A 12208-nucleotide genomic window follows, 5' to 3' on the forward strand; every position below is an offset into this window, starting at 1 on the left:
AAGTGGAGGGGTTGGAATGACCTTAGAAAGTGCTTAAGGGCTATTTTGCAATTATTTTTAACTAGCTCTAAGAGCTTATTTGGGCAAGATATGGACGGTTTTGGGCTGCTTCTTGGGCTTATGCATCTTCCTTCCTTATTTGGTCACTTTGGGCCCTTCATTCTGCATTAGGCTGTCCAAATTTATCGACCCAATTTTTAATTGGATTGATGTGCGTGATAAGTTTTATATTTATGATTGATCGTACTTGAAAACTTACTATTATCATGATGAAGGCAAGCGCACCTATCGAATAGTAGTATAGTTTATAGAAAGACCAGAATGTCGAACCCACAAGAACTAAAAGTACTAGTATTAACTTTCTTTTTATTATCTAGCCTAAAAATAAAGGGATTTGTTTTATCTAAACTAATTAACTAAACTAAGAATGCATAGAAAGTAAATTGGGGAAATACTTTTGGGAAAATTGATTGATTTAGACAATACCCAAGGGAAAAATCCACCTAGACTTCACTTGTTATTTCACTTTGAATTAGACGATTTATTCATTTGACTTGATCCGTAGAAATCCATAATTTATATTATTATCTCTCTCGAGACTAACGTCTAACCCTAGGTTGATTAATTGAAATCTTTTTCTAATTAAAATCCCTAGTGTCGCATTAACTCAATTTATGGATTCCTTTATTAGGTTTGACCCTAATCTGGCAGATTTATCTCACCCTATGTCTAGGAGTGCAATCAACTCCGCTTAATTATGCTAGATCTACTCTTAGATAGGGACTTTTGCTCCTCTGAATAAGCACATCAATACTTGAATCAATATCCTGGAATATTAAAGCAAGAATTAAGAACACATAATTAAGATCAAATCAAATATTTATCATATAATTTAGAAAATAATAACAAGATCCGTCTTAGGTTTCATTCCCCTTAGGTATTTAGGGGATTTAGTTCATAAGTATAAAAGGAAACATCTCAGAAGAATAATAACAAAACATAAAGAAAACCCAAAAACCCCTGAAGGAAATTGAAGGGAGATCTTCAGTCTTGAAGGAGAATCTGGCTTCTGAGATGGATCAATCAGCTTTCTTCTAGTAATTCCTTACCTTCTACTCCGTGTGTCTTTTCTAGGTACCTTCTGGGGTGTTTATACAGGCTTTAGAATGCTCCAAAACCCTCAAGAGTGGCCTTTTCTGAATAGGACTAGCCTTGGGCTCGACAGGGACACGCCCGTGTGACACGCTCGTGTGGTGTGGCTTAGGCCGTGTTGCAATCTGTTAAATAGACATGGGCGTGTGAACTACCCATGTGAGGAAGTCTAGGACGTGTTCATTTACTATGTTGATCCATTTTCTCCGTTTTTGGCCCGTTTCTCGCTCTTTTTACTCTTCTATGTTCACCTAAGTATAAAACATGAAATTAAAGGATTAGGAGCATCGAATTCCACAAATCTGATGATAATTCATCCAAAAATATGCTAAGCATGGGATAAAAATATGTATAAGTTACGACTTATCAAATACCCCCACACTTAAGCGCTTGCTTGTCCTCAAGCAAAATCCTCAACTCACAATCAAAATAAATTCTTTTCAACTTATAACTCTCATCAATAGTATCTCAAAATAATCCATAAGTAATCATACATTAAAAATTCAACTCGAAGAACATCAAAGTTTCAAAAATTCCAAGTTGAGCATTTTATCACGAAAACATAGGTGTCTCCCCTCATCTAAGTAATCACCTTTGATTCAAAATATCACAGAGTTTCACATCCTCACTAAAGATTTACTCAAATCACTCGATGTGTTTAAGGACAAAAAATTTAGCACTCAATAGTCATTATGAAAAGTTATTACCATAGGCTTGCGTGAACATCAAATCTCCAATATATATTGAGATGATACATCAATCAAAAGGTCTTTAGAGGGTTGTAATGCGGCTTTAGTTAGGGGGTGTGGTCACAAGCTGAAAGAAAAGGTTAGAATCGAGATTGAATTGAGAAATTACCTAGCTAGAAAAAATACTAAAACTGACAAATTACATTCCTAACTAGAAGATCCTAGAATTGAGCTTTTCTTCATGGAATATGGAATTAAACACCTAAGCTCAAAAATAAAGAATTGCTACTAATATGTATGTGTGTATTTTTTTCTTTGTTTAAGATCAAATCAAAATAACATAGAACTTTGCTAATTATCAAAAATAAAACATAGCTAAGCAACTTATTGAAATCAAATCTTGACAAAAATAGGGATCAAATGAGGGGATTTCAACAATGATGGGTTATGGGTTAATATTAAGGGTAAATCAATGAATGGCTTGTTAGGCTCGAGGGGGTTCACTAAGGGTTAATTATGAAGGTAGACTTTTATGGAGTAAGTGGGTTGAACCTAAGTACTTTTATCATCTCGACATATCAAATCAAATGGTGTGGTCTTGAATAACAAATCAATATTGACGTACTCATAGCAACAATAAAAATGAGCATGAAAGAAATAATATATGCTCTAAAGGCTCAAGATCTCATAAACATTATGGCTTTTTGATGTTAAACCTGTGAATTTCAACTCAAGATAATACCTAAACTTGGGGAAACAACCTAAAAAAATTTTATTCTCAAAAATCAACTTATCATGCTTGATTCTCTAATTCTTTAAAGTTTAAACAATCAAAGCATAAATGCCTATGTTTTAATTCAAGACATATCAATAAAAATCATAAATTAATCAAATTTTATTCTAATAGTGATATGAGTGAGTCACGTGAGAATAAGGAAAAATTTAGGGATTTTTCTGATAATGATATAAATAACCCCCCACACTTAAGATGTACATTGTCCTCAATGTACAAAGATAGATTTACTGAAAATTATAGATATAAGATCATAAGATAGGGAGAGAAGTGAAACTTTCTGAATGTTAAATGGAATCTTTGAATTGGATCCATGGAGAGTAGTCGGCTAAGGCAAGTGTGAGATTAGAGGAGGATACTCCGGTGGTGGTAGAGGTTCGTTAGTCTATAAGTCCTGCGCTAAAAGAATATTATATCTGGTGGTAGCTATGGTCGTGGTCGAGCAGGACATGACAATCGTGGAGAACCTTTTCCAGTGGAGTTGCAAATTCTTAAGTAATAGTGAGCTTTGGAGCTCTACATAACTGCGATAGAATCATTAACTCTTTAGGAAATATAAAGTAGCATGATTACTCGTAAAGAAATGGCTGAAAATATAAATTACGTAATATAAATTATAAAACCTAAAGATGAAGTAAAATGGTCTTAAAAATAAAATAAAAAGTAATTTAAAAAGGTAAATAAAGATAAAAGTAAACAAATAGAAATAAAGTAAAGTTTTTAAAAATCCTCATCGCCGGATGGTTCGCGAGGTGGGGGTGGCGATGAGATATGAAGGTGCTAACAAATCCGATGTAATGTTGCATCAATGTGATCAAAGCACTGAAAACATTGCTGCTCGAATTGAGTTAGGCACTCAGAGATGTCAGAGAGTTAAGCAGCCGCATGAACTGGGCGATAAATAGGTGGTGGCTGAAAGGGTGGATCCTCATGAGGTGGTGAGACATCATCAGTAATGTCCTCTGGGTCCTCCTGCTCGGCTGACTGGACAAGGCGGTACTGGAGAGGATCAAATCCAAGTCATCGCTCTATCATCCTCATATGGAGCATACTCGAGATGCCCTATGGGGACATCTGACCGATGAGGGTGAGAGGGGATGCTTATGCCGCCGTGTTGAGGAGACCAAAGTACTGCGCCAGGTGAGTCACATAAGGGCCGATAGAAATGACTCCCTTCCTATACCGCTCCGTCTGGTGGTGAATGGTGAGGGCAATGGAATAGGCGAGGTCGAATACGTGTCCATGCTTCATGCTCCATAAAAAATAGGGATGGGGCAAGAGCTAATGCCTTAGAGCTACTATGGTCATAGGTGGCCGAAGCAGGAACAAGGGCCCTCCAACAGTTTGAAGGTGAGTAGTGGATGTGGCGATGGAGGCTGGCGAAGTCGTCCTCGTCCATGAATTTCTTCATGTATAGTCTTAACGCGACTCCGAACTCAGGCACACTCAACTGGAGAACTAAACTGCCGAGACGGAACTGGACCATTCCAGGATCATCAAACTCTGTCATAACGACTTGAAGATGGAAGGTCAAACAGAGTTCGAGTGTTAGCTCGAAGTACGCCGGCTCGATGATTTCGAAGAAGAGACCCTACGGGTCAATTGTCAGGAGAGCTCAGACTGCGTCAGTGAGTTAGATCTGCTCTATGGTGGTCCAACCAATGCAACGGCCCACACCTAGGGGTCAGGCCTATAGTATCTGAAAAAGTTCCTCCTGAGGTCCCAAGGGAAATTGTAGGAAAGGGTGGCGCACCTCGTTAGTAGGACTCGAGGGGGATGCTAGTCCTTTTCGCTTCTTTAAGGCAGGGACGGTAGTCTTTTTCCCTCGTGGGTTTGACATGGTGTATCTGTAAGAATAACGAGGAAAATAACATATGCTAAAAAATTCAAGAATCAACCATGACTATAGTTAAACTAAAAAATCCAACCAAACTAATGACACTAACAAGACTCAACCAAAAGCAATCTAACTTGACGACATAAATTTTATGGCAAATGACATAGTAATATCATGACTAAATTCAACATGAAATGGATGAAATAGATCCTAAGAATGAGAATGTTATGATAAGCAATTAGCAGCAAAATATAAGTAATAAAATCATGATAGTAAGCATCAAAAGGAAATGAAAAAGAAAAGAAAATCGTTAGTGGAGGACTAGTGGCCGAAGGAGCGATGGCGTGATGGTGAGGGTGTGGGTCAGCCACAAGCATGGGCAGTAGGGCCGTGTGGTTCGCAATGGGGGCTCGCAAGGGTGAAAAGAGGGGAGAAAATGGAAAAGAAACGGGAAAGGGGTATGGGGAGGAAGAAAATAGAAGAAGAAAGAAGAGCTAAGGGGTGGCCGGTCGGTGGGGGAAGAAGATTGCGGCGGGTAGGGTTAGGTTATTGGGGAAGGGGGGAAGGGGAGAAGGGGGTGATGAATAGTGAGGGTTTATATAGATATTGGGGCACACGGCCGTGGGGCACACCCGTGTGCCCTTATTTCAACCTGTGTTTTTCGTGATTTTCAAATTTGGGCGCGTCTAAAATTCGGCCACTCCCGTGTTCGTTAGGCGTGTTGGTGCATACAGTTGTGTCCTTCTTCGTTCGCTTCTTCCACACCCGTGTATGTATACGCACGCCCGTGTTATTTTGACAAGTTCGACCACGGGTGGTGGGCACTGGCGTGTCGCACGCCCGTGTTAATTTCTCAGTTTCTACCACGGCTTATAAACACGGGCGTGTCGTACGCCCGTATTGATTTGGCAGAATTGCCCATGGCCATGTCACACGACCGTGGCAACGTATCGAATCTCGTGTTTTAGGAAAAATTTACTCTGTTTTCATATAGCAGTATCGCACAGCCGTGTCTCCACCTTTGGTATGAGCACGGCCTAAGGCACGCCCGTGTGCCTGGCCGTGTAGATTTGGACCATCTGTGTTTAAGGATTCAGTTAATGATTTAGATCTTGAAAACTAGAATTTTAAAGAAATCAACACTGTTAGTGCTTTGGTTGCCTCTCGAGAAACGCTTATTTACAGTCTAAGCTAGACTTACCTCTCGGGTGCATGGTCATAGTGGTGCAAGGAGTTTACACTCCTCATCTCTGCTATCAATTTTATCAAAATAAGGTCTAAGTTGAGTATTATTTACCTTAAAAGTTCCAAATACAGTATGTGTTACCTCAACTGTACCATGTGGGAAGATGTTCATCGCCGTGAAGGGAGTCACTCTATCTGTATTGTGCTCTAAAGTAGCAATTCAGGGGTCATTTTCATCTAACAATACTTTGTACCCAAATTAATTTGCTTTGGATCATCCCTATATTCATTGTGGTGTCGCTTCGATTTTTTGTGTGCTTTTGGTTTCTCCTTGATAAGTGTTCGCCCTTCATCTAGTTCATCGACCTGAAGTCTTTGTTCTTTATAGATGGGTCCTTTGTTGTTATTTGAACGTGGCTCATGTATGCTCCTCGAACGTGTTTCCTGTAAAGAAGGCTGCACCACATGATTAGTATTAGTAGCATGATTTATACAACCACCCTCAATATTCGATGTGTTATTCAAATTATGCACTTGAAGAGTGATTGTTTCATCACCCACATGAAGTTTGAGTTCACCTGTACCAACAGTAACAATGGTTCTAGCAGTTGCTAAAAAGAGTCGTCCTAAAATCAAAAGTATGTTACTATCCTCTTTCACATCTAGAACAAAAAAGTCTACTGGGTATATTGATGCGTGATATTTGTAACAGGTTTTAAACATTTATAAATGAATCGTTCTTGAGACTAACTTATTATCACGATTAAGGCAAGTGTACCTATCGAACAGTAGTATAATTCAGCAAGACCGAATTGTCGAACCCAAATGAACTATGAGTACTAGTATTTACTTTCTTTTTATTATCTAGCCTAAAAATTAAGAGGTTTGGTTATCTAAACTAATTACTAACTAAGAATGCACAGAAAGAAAATTTGGGAAAATACTTTTGGGAAAATTCGATTGATTAAGACAATACCTAAGGAAAAATCTACCTAGACTTCACTTGTTATTTGACTCTGAATCAGACGATTTATTCATTTGACTTGATCCGTAGAAATCTCGAACCCTAGGTAATAATTATATTATTATCTCTCTTGAGACTAATAACGTCTAACCCTAGGTTGAATAATTGAAATCTCTTTCTAATTAATACCCTAGAATTGCATTAACTCGATCTATGGATTCCCTTATTAGGTTTCACCCTAATCTGACAAAATCTTATCACCCTATCTCTAGGCGTGCAATCAACTCTGCTTAATTATGACAAATTTACTCTTAGACAGGGTCTATTCCTCCTCTGAATAAGAGCTTGACTTGAATCAATATCCTGGAATATCAAAACAAGAATTAATAACACATAATTAAGAATAAGTCAAATATTTATCATACAATTCAGATAATAATAACAAGATCCGTCTTAGGTTTCATTCCCCTTAGGTATTTAGGGGGTTTAGTTCATACTTATGAAATAAAACATCTCAAAAGCATAAAGATAACAAAACATAAGAAAACCCGAAACTCCTGAAGGAACTTGAAGGGAGATCTTTAGTCTTGATGACGAATCCAGCTTCTAAGATGGATCAATCGGCTTTCCTTTAGTAATTCCTCGCTTCCTACTCTCTGTCCCCCTCTAAGTGCATCCTCAGGTGTTTAAATAGGCTTTAGAATGCCTAAGAGCCTTCAAAATTGGCCTTTTTCGAATAGGGTTATACTTGGGCTCGGCAGGGACACGCCCATGTGCGATTACTCCAGCCTATGGTCAAGGCTGTTGAACAGGCACGGGCGTGTAGTATACCCGTGTAAGTTATCCTTCAATCTTGCCAAAGGGACACGGCCGTGTAATACGCCCGTGTGAGGAATTCCAGGCCGTGTTGATTTCCCACGTAAGTCCATTTTCTCCATTTCTGGCCTGTTTCTCGCTCTTTTTACTCTTCTATGCTCACCTGAGTATAAAACATGAAATTAAAGGATTAGGAGCATCGAATTCATCAATTCTAATTAGGAGCATCGAATTCATCAATTCTAAGGAGAAACCATCCATAAATGTGCTAAGCATGGGATAAAAATATGTATAAATTACGGTTTATCAAATACCCCCACACTTAAGCATTTGCTTGTCCTCAAGCAAAATCCTCAACTCACAATCAAAATAAATTCTTCTCAATTCATAATCCCTATCAATAATATCCCAAAATAATCCATAAGTACTCATACATTGAAAATTCAACTAAAAGTACATCTTGGTTTCAAACATTCCAAGTTGAGCATTTTATCACGAAAACAATGGTGTCTCCCCTCATCTAAGTGATTTCCTTTAATCAAAATATCATAGAGTTTAACATCCTCACTAAAGGTTCACTCAAATCACTCAAGGTGTTTAAGGACATCAATAAAAGCACTCATCAGTCAATATGAAAAGTTATTACCATAGGCTTGCTTGAAAATCGAATCTCCACCACTATTTATTAAGCTGATACATCAATCAAAAAGGTCTTTTTAGAAGGTTGTAATGTGGCTTTGGTTAGGGGGTGTGGTCACAACCTGAAAGAATATGTTAGAATCGAGATTGAATTGAAAAATTACCTAGTTAGAAAAATAACTAGTCATCTGTTGAATACAAGTGAGCTTCTTCTCAGAATATGGAATAGGAATTAACACTCAAGCTCAAAAAATGATGAATTACTACTAATATATATGTAAGTATTTTTTTTTAACTTGAACCAAATATTTAGAAGCATAAAACATAACTAAGCAATTTATTCAAATCAAATCTTAACAAAAAAATAGAGATCAAATTAGGGGATTTCAACAATAATGGGTTATGGGTTAATATTGAGGGTCAATCAATTAATGGCTTGTTAGGCTTAAAAGGGGTTTACTAAGGGTTAATTATGGAGGTAGGCTTTTACGGAATAAGTGGGTTAAACCTAAGTGCCTTTATCATCTTGACATATTAAATCAAATAGTGTGGTCTTGACATGCATAATCAAGCAAGTTCTAGAATAACAAATCAATACTGACGCACTCATAATGAAAGTGAGCATGAAATGAATAAAATATGCTCTAAAGGCTTAAGATCTCACAAAAATTATACTCTAAAGGGAGCATATTTACTCGTAATGATAAAATAAAAGGTATTAACAGGAAATAAAAATTAATTTCAAAATATAAAGATAAAGCTAAAATAGAAATTAGGTGTTTATAGAGAAATTGGGGCACACGGTCGTGGGGCACGCCCGTGTGCCTTCGGTTCAGCCCGTGCGTTTTGTGGTTTTCAAAATTGGGCGCATTGGTGTACACGGCCATGTTACATGGCCGTGTCAATCTTTGATCGATTCTTCCACGCTCGTGTATGCAGGCACATGCCCTTGTTATTGTGTCAGTGTTGACCACGGGGCTGGGCATGGACGTGTCGAACGCCCGTGCTACTTTGACAGGTTTGCCCACGGTTTCAAACACGGGCGTGTCGCACGCCTATGGTGTTTTGGCAGTTTTGCCTATGGCCATATCGGACAACTGTGGCAACTTTTTCGTATCCCGTGTTGGGGAATCAAAAATTTTTCCCTGTTTTCACACAGCCTAAGGCACGCCCGTGTGCCTGGCCGTGTGGGCTTTAGCAAGCCTGCGTTCCATGATTTGGTTAGCATGGTAGATGTTAAGAACTAAAATTTAAAGAAATTAATATTGTTAGTGCTCGGGTTACCTCCCGAGAAGCGCTTATTTATAGTCTAAGCTCGACTTACCTCTCTAGTGTGTGATCATGGTGGCTCGAGGAGCTTACACTCCTCATCTCTGCTATCAACTTTATTAATATAAGGTTTAAAACGAGTATTGTTTACCTTAAAGGTTCCAAATTTGGGGTGAATTACCTCGACTGTACCATATGGGAAAATATTGAGTACCATGAGGGAAATTTCTTCATTACGTTCAGAAGTGGTAATGCGAGGATCTGCTGCATCTAGTAGTACTTTGTCTCCAACCTTAAGTTGATTTGGTGATGTATTGAGCTCGTCCTGGCTCGGTTTTAATTTATCGAGTGTTCTTAGTTTCTGTATCCGCCATTCATCTAGTTCCTCGATTTGTAGCATTTTTTCTTCATAGATAGGTCCTTTGTTGCTTGAACATGGCTCGTGTAGGTTATTCGAACTTATTTCCTACAAAGAAGGTTGCACCATAAAGTTAGTTTTAGCAGAACGATTTGGACAATCACCTTCAATTTTTGATGTGTTATTCGAATTACGAGCTTGAAGGGTGATTGTTTCATCCCCCACACGAAGTGTGAGTTCACCTGTGCCAACGTCAATAATCATTTTAGCAGTTGTTAAAAAAGGCCTTCCTAAAATTAGAGGGACGTTACTATCCTCTTTTATGTCTAGAATGACAAAATCATCTGGGAAAATAAATTTGTCAATTTTAACGAGTACATATTCAATAATACCCCTAGGAAATCTAATAGTTTTATCTGCTAATTGAATGCTCATCCTAGTTTGTTTGGGTTTCCCAAGACCTAGTTGTTTAAACATTTTATATGGCATAACATTAATGTTTGCCCCTAAGTCAGCCAATGCATTATGGACATCTAAACTACCAATTAAACAAGGAATCGAAAAACTCCCTGGATCTTTTAATTTGTTGGGTAGCTTATTTTGTAATATGGCTGAGCAAACTACATTCAACTCCACATGCGACGCCTCATCCAACTTTTGTTTATTTGTTAAAAGGTCCTTTAAAAACTTGATTGTGTTTGGCATCTGCGAAACGGCTTCAATAAACGGTAAGTTAATATGTTGTTTCTTTAAAAGTTTAAGAAATTTACCGAATTATTCGTCTGATCGGTCTTTCCTTGTAGCATTGGGGTATGGCACACGAGGTTTATATTCTGTATTTACCGGCTTTGGCTCATTGTGGCCTACCTCATCCTTACCTTTGCTTACCACCATTTCTGGCCTTGGTTCTGCAACTAACCCTTCCTCATCTTGAATGGCTATCACGTTGAGTTACTCCTTTGGGTTAGATTCAGTGTTGCTTCACAAGCTACCTTGTGGTCGTTTGGAAATCAACTTGGTGAACTGTCCAATCTGAGTTTCGAGCCCTTGGATTGATGCTTGTTGATTTTTGGATGCCATCTCAGTATTCTGAAAAAGAGTTTCTGACACCGAGATGAATTTGGTTAGCATCTCCTCAAGGTTCGACTTTTTCCCCTACTGGTACGGTGGTTGCTGAAAGTCTGGAAGGGGTAGTGGTCTCTGATTTCCTTGGCCTCCCCATGAAAAATTTGGGTGGTTCCTCTAACCTATATTGTAAGTATTGCAATAAGGATTGTTTTGAGATCGAGGATTATTACCCATGTAATTCAACTTCTCGTTCTCTATGTTGTGGCCATAAGGTGGGTATTCTGAACTGCTTGATCTACCTCCACTTGCTTCGCACTGCATTACTGGATGAACCTATGAAGAACTAAGAAAACCATCAATTTTTTTATTCAAGAGTTCTACCTGATTAGAGAGCATGGTGACCGAATTGACGTTATAAATGCCGGCTATTTTCGTTGGCTTTGTCCTCGTAACTTGCCACTGATAGTTATTTAGTGACATTTCCTCTATAAATTCATAGACATCTTCAGGTGTCTTATTATTGATGGTTTCACCAGTAGCTGCATCAACCATTTGTAGAGTCGAAGGATTCAGGCCATTATGAAAGGTTTGAACTTGTAGCCAAAGTGGTAACCCATGGTGAGTGTATCTTCACAAAAGGTCCTTGTATCTCTCTCATGCATCGTAGAGTGTTTTTAAATCCATCTGTATAAAAGAAGAGATATCATTACATAATTTAGCCGTTTTAGCCGGCGGAAAAAATTTTAATAAAAAATTTTCGGTCATTTGTTCCCAAGTAGTGGTTGACCCTTATGGTAAAGAGTTCAACCATTGTTTAGCTTTGTTTCTCAATGAAAAAGGGAATAACCGAAGGTGAATGGCATCATCAGAAACGCCATTAATTTTAAATGTATCACATAGTTCCAAAAAGTTTGTGAAGTGAGCGTTGGGATCTTCGTCCTACAAACCATCAAACTAAACAAATTGTTGTGCCATTTGAATTGTGTTGGGTTTCAGTTCAAAAGTATTTTCAGCTACAGCTGGTCTAACTATGCTTGATTCAGTTCCTGTTAAAGAAGGTTTAGCATAATCATACATAGTACGCGGAGCAGGATTCTGATTAACAGCAATAGTAGGAGGTAGAAGATTTTCTTGGTTTTCATCCATCTCCTCGATTGTGGTGTGGATGTCGTCCTTTTTCTCCTCTTCTGTGTATCTTAAGCTTCGCCTTATTTCTCTTCAGTTTCTACGAACTGTGCAATCTATTTCACCTTCAAAAAGTAGTGGTCTTGACGGGTTTCTTTTGGTCATAAACTAGAAAAACCTGTCAAAAGACAATAAGATAAAAATTAGAAAAGAAAAGGAAATAAAAACTTAAATTGTAAATAAAGTAAATGGCTAATGTAATAAAAATCGAGTTTTCCTAATATCCTAGTTCCCTGGCAACAACGCCAAAAAC

General features: G+C 38.1%; 1 non-coding gene across 1 annotated transcript; it reads left to right on the forward strand.

The window, feature by feature from the left end:
• Positions 1-11380: 11380 nt before the first annotated feature.
• On the forward strand, positions 11381-11487 carry LOC128284576 (small nucleolar RNA R71). The gene has a single exon (XR_008275000.1). It is a non-coding gene; the product is annotated as a small nucleolar RNA R71 (small nucleolar RNA).
• The last annotated feature ends 721 nt before the right edge of the window (positions 11488-12208 follow it).

Source organism: Gossypium arboreum, chromosome 11 (assembly GCF_025698485.1).
Source record: "Gossypium arboreum isolate Shixiya-1 chromosome 11, ASM2569848v2, whole genome shotgun sequence".
NCBI classification, from domain to species: domain Eukaryota; kingdom Viridiplantae; phylum Streptophyta; class Magnoliopsida; order Malvales; family Malvaceae; genus Gossypium; species Gossypium arboreum.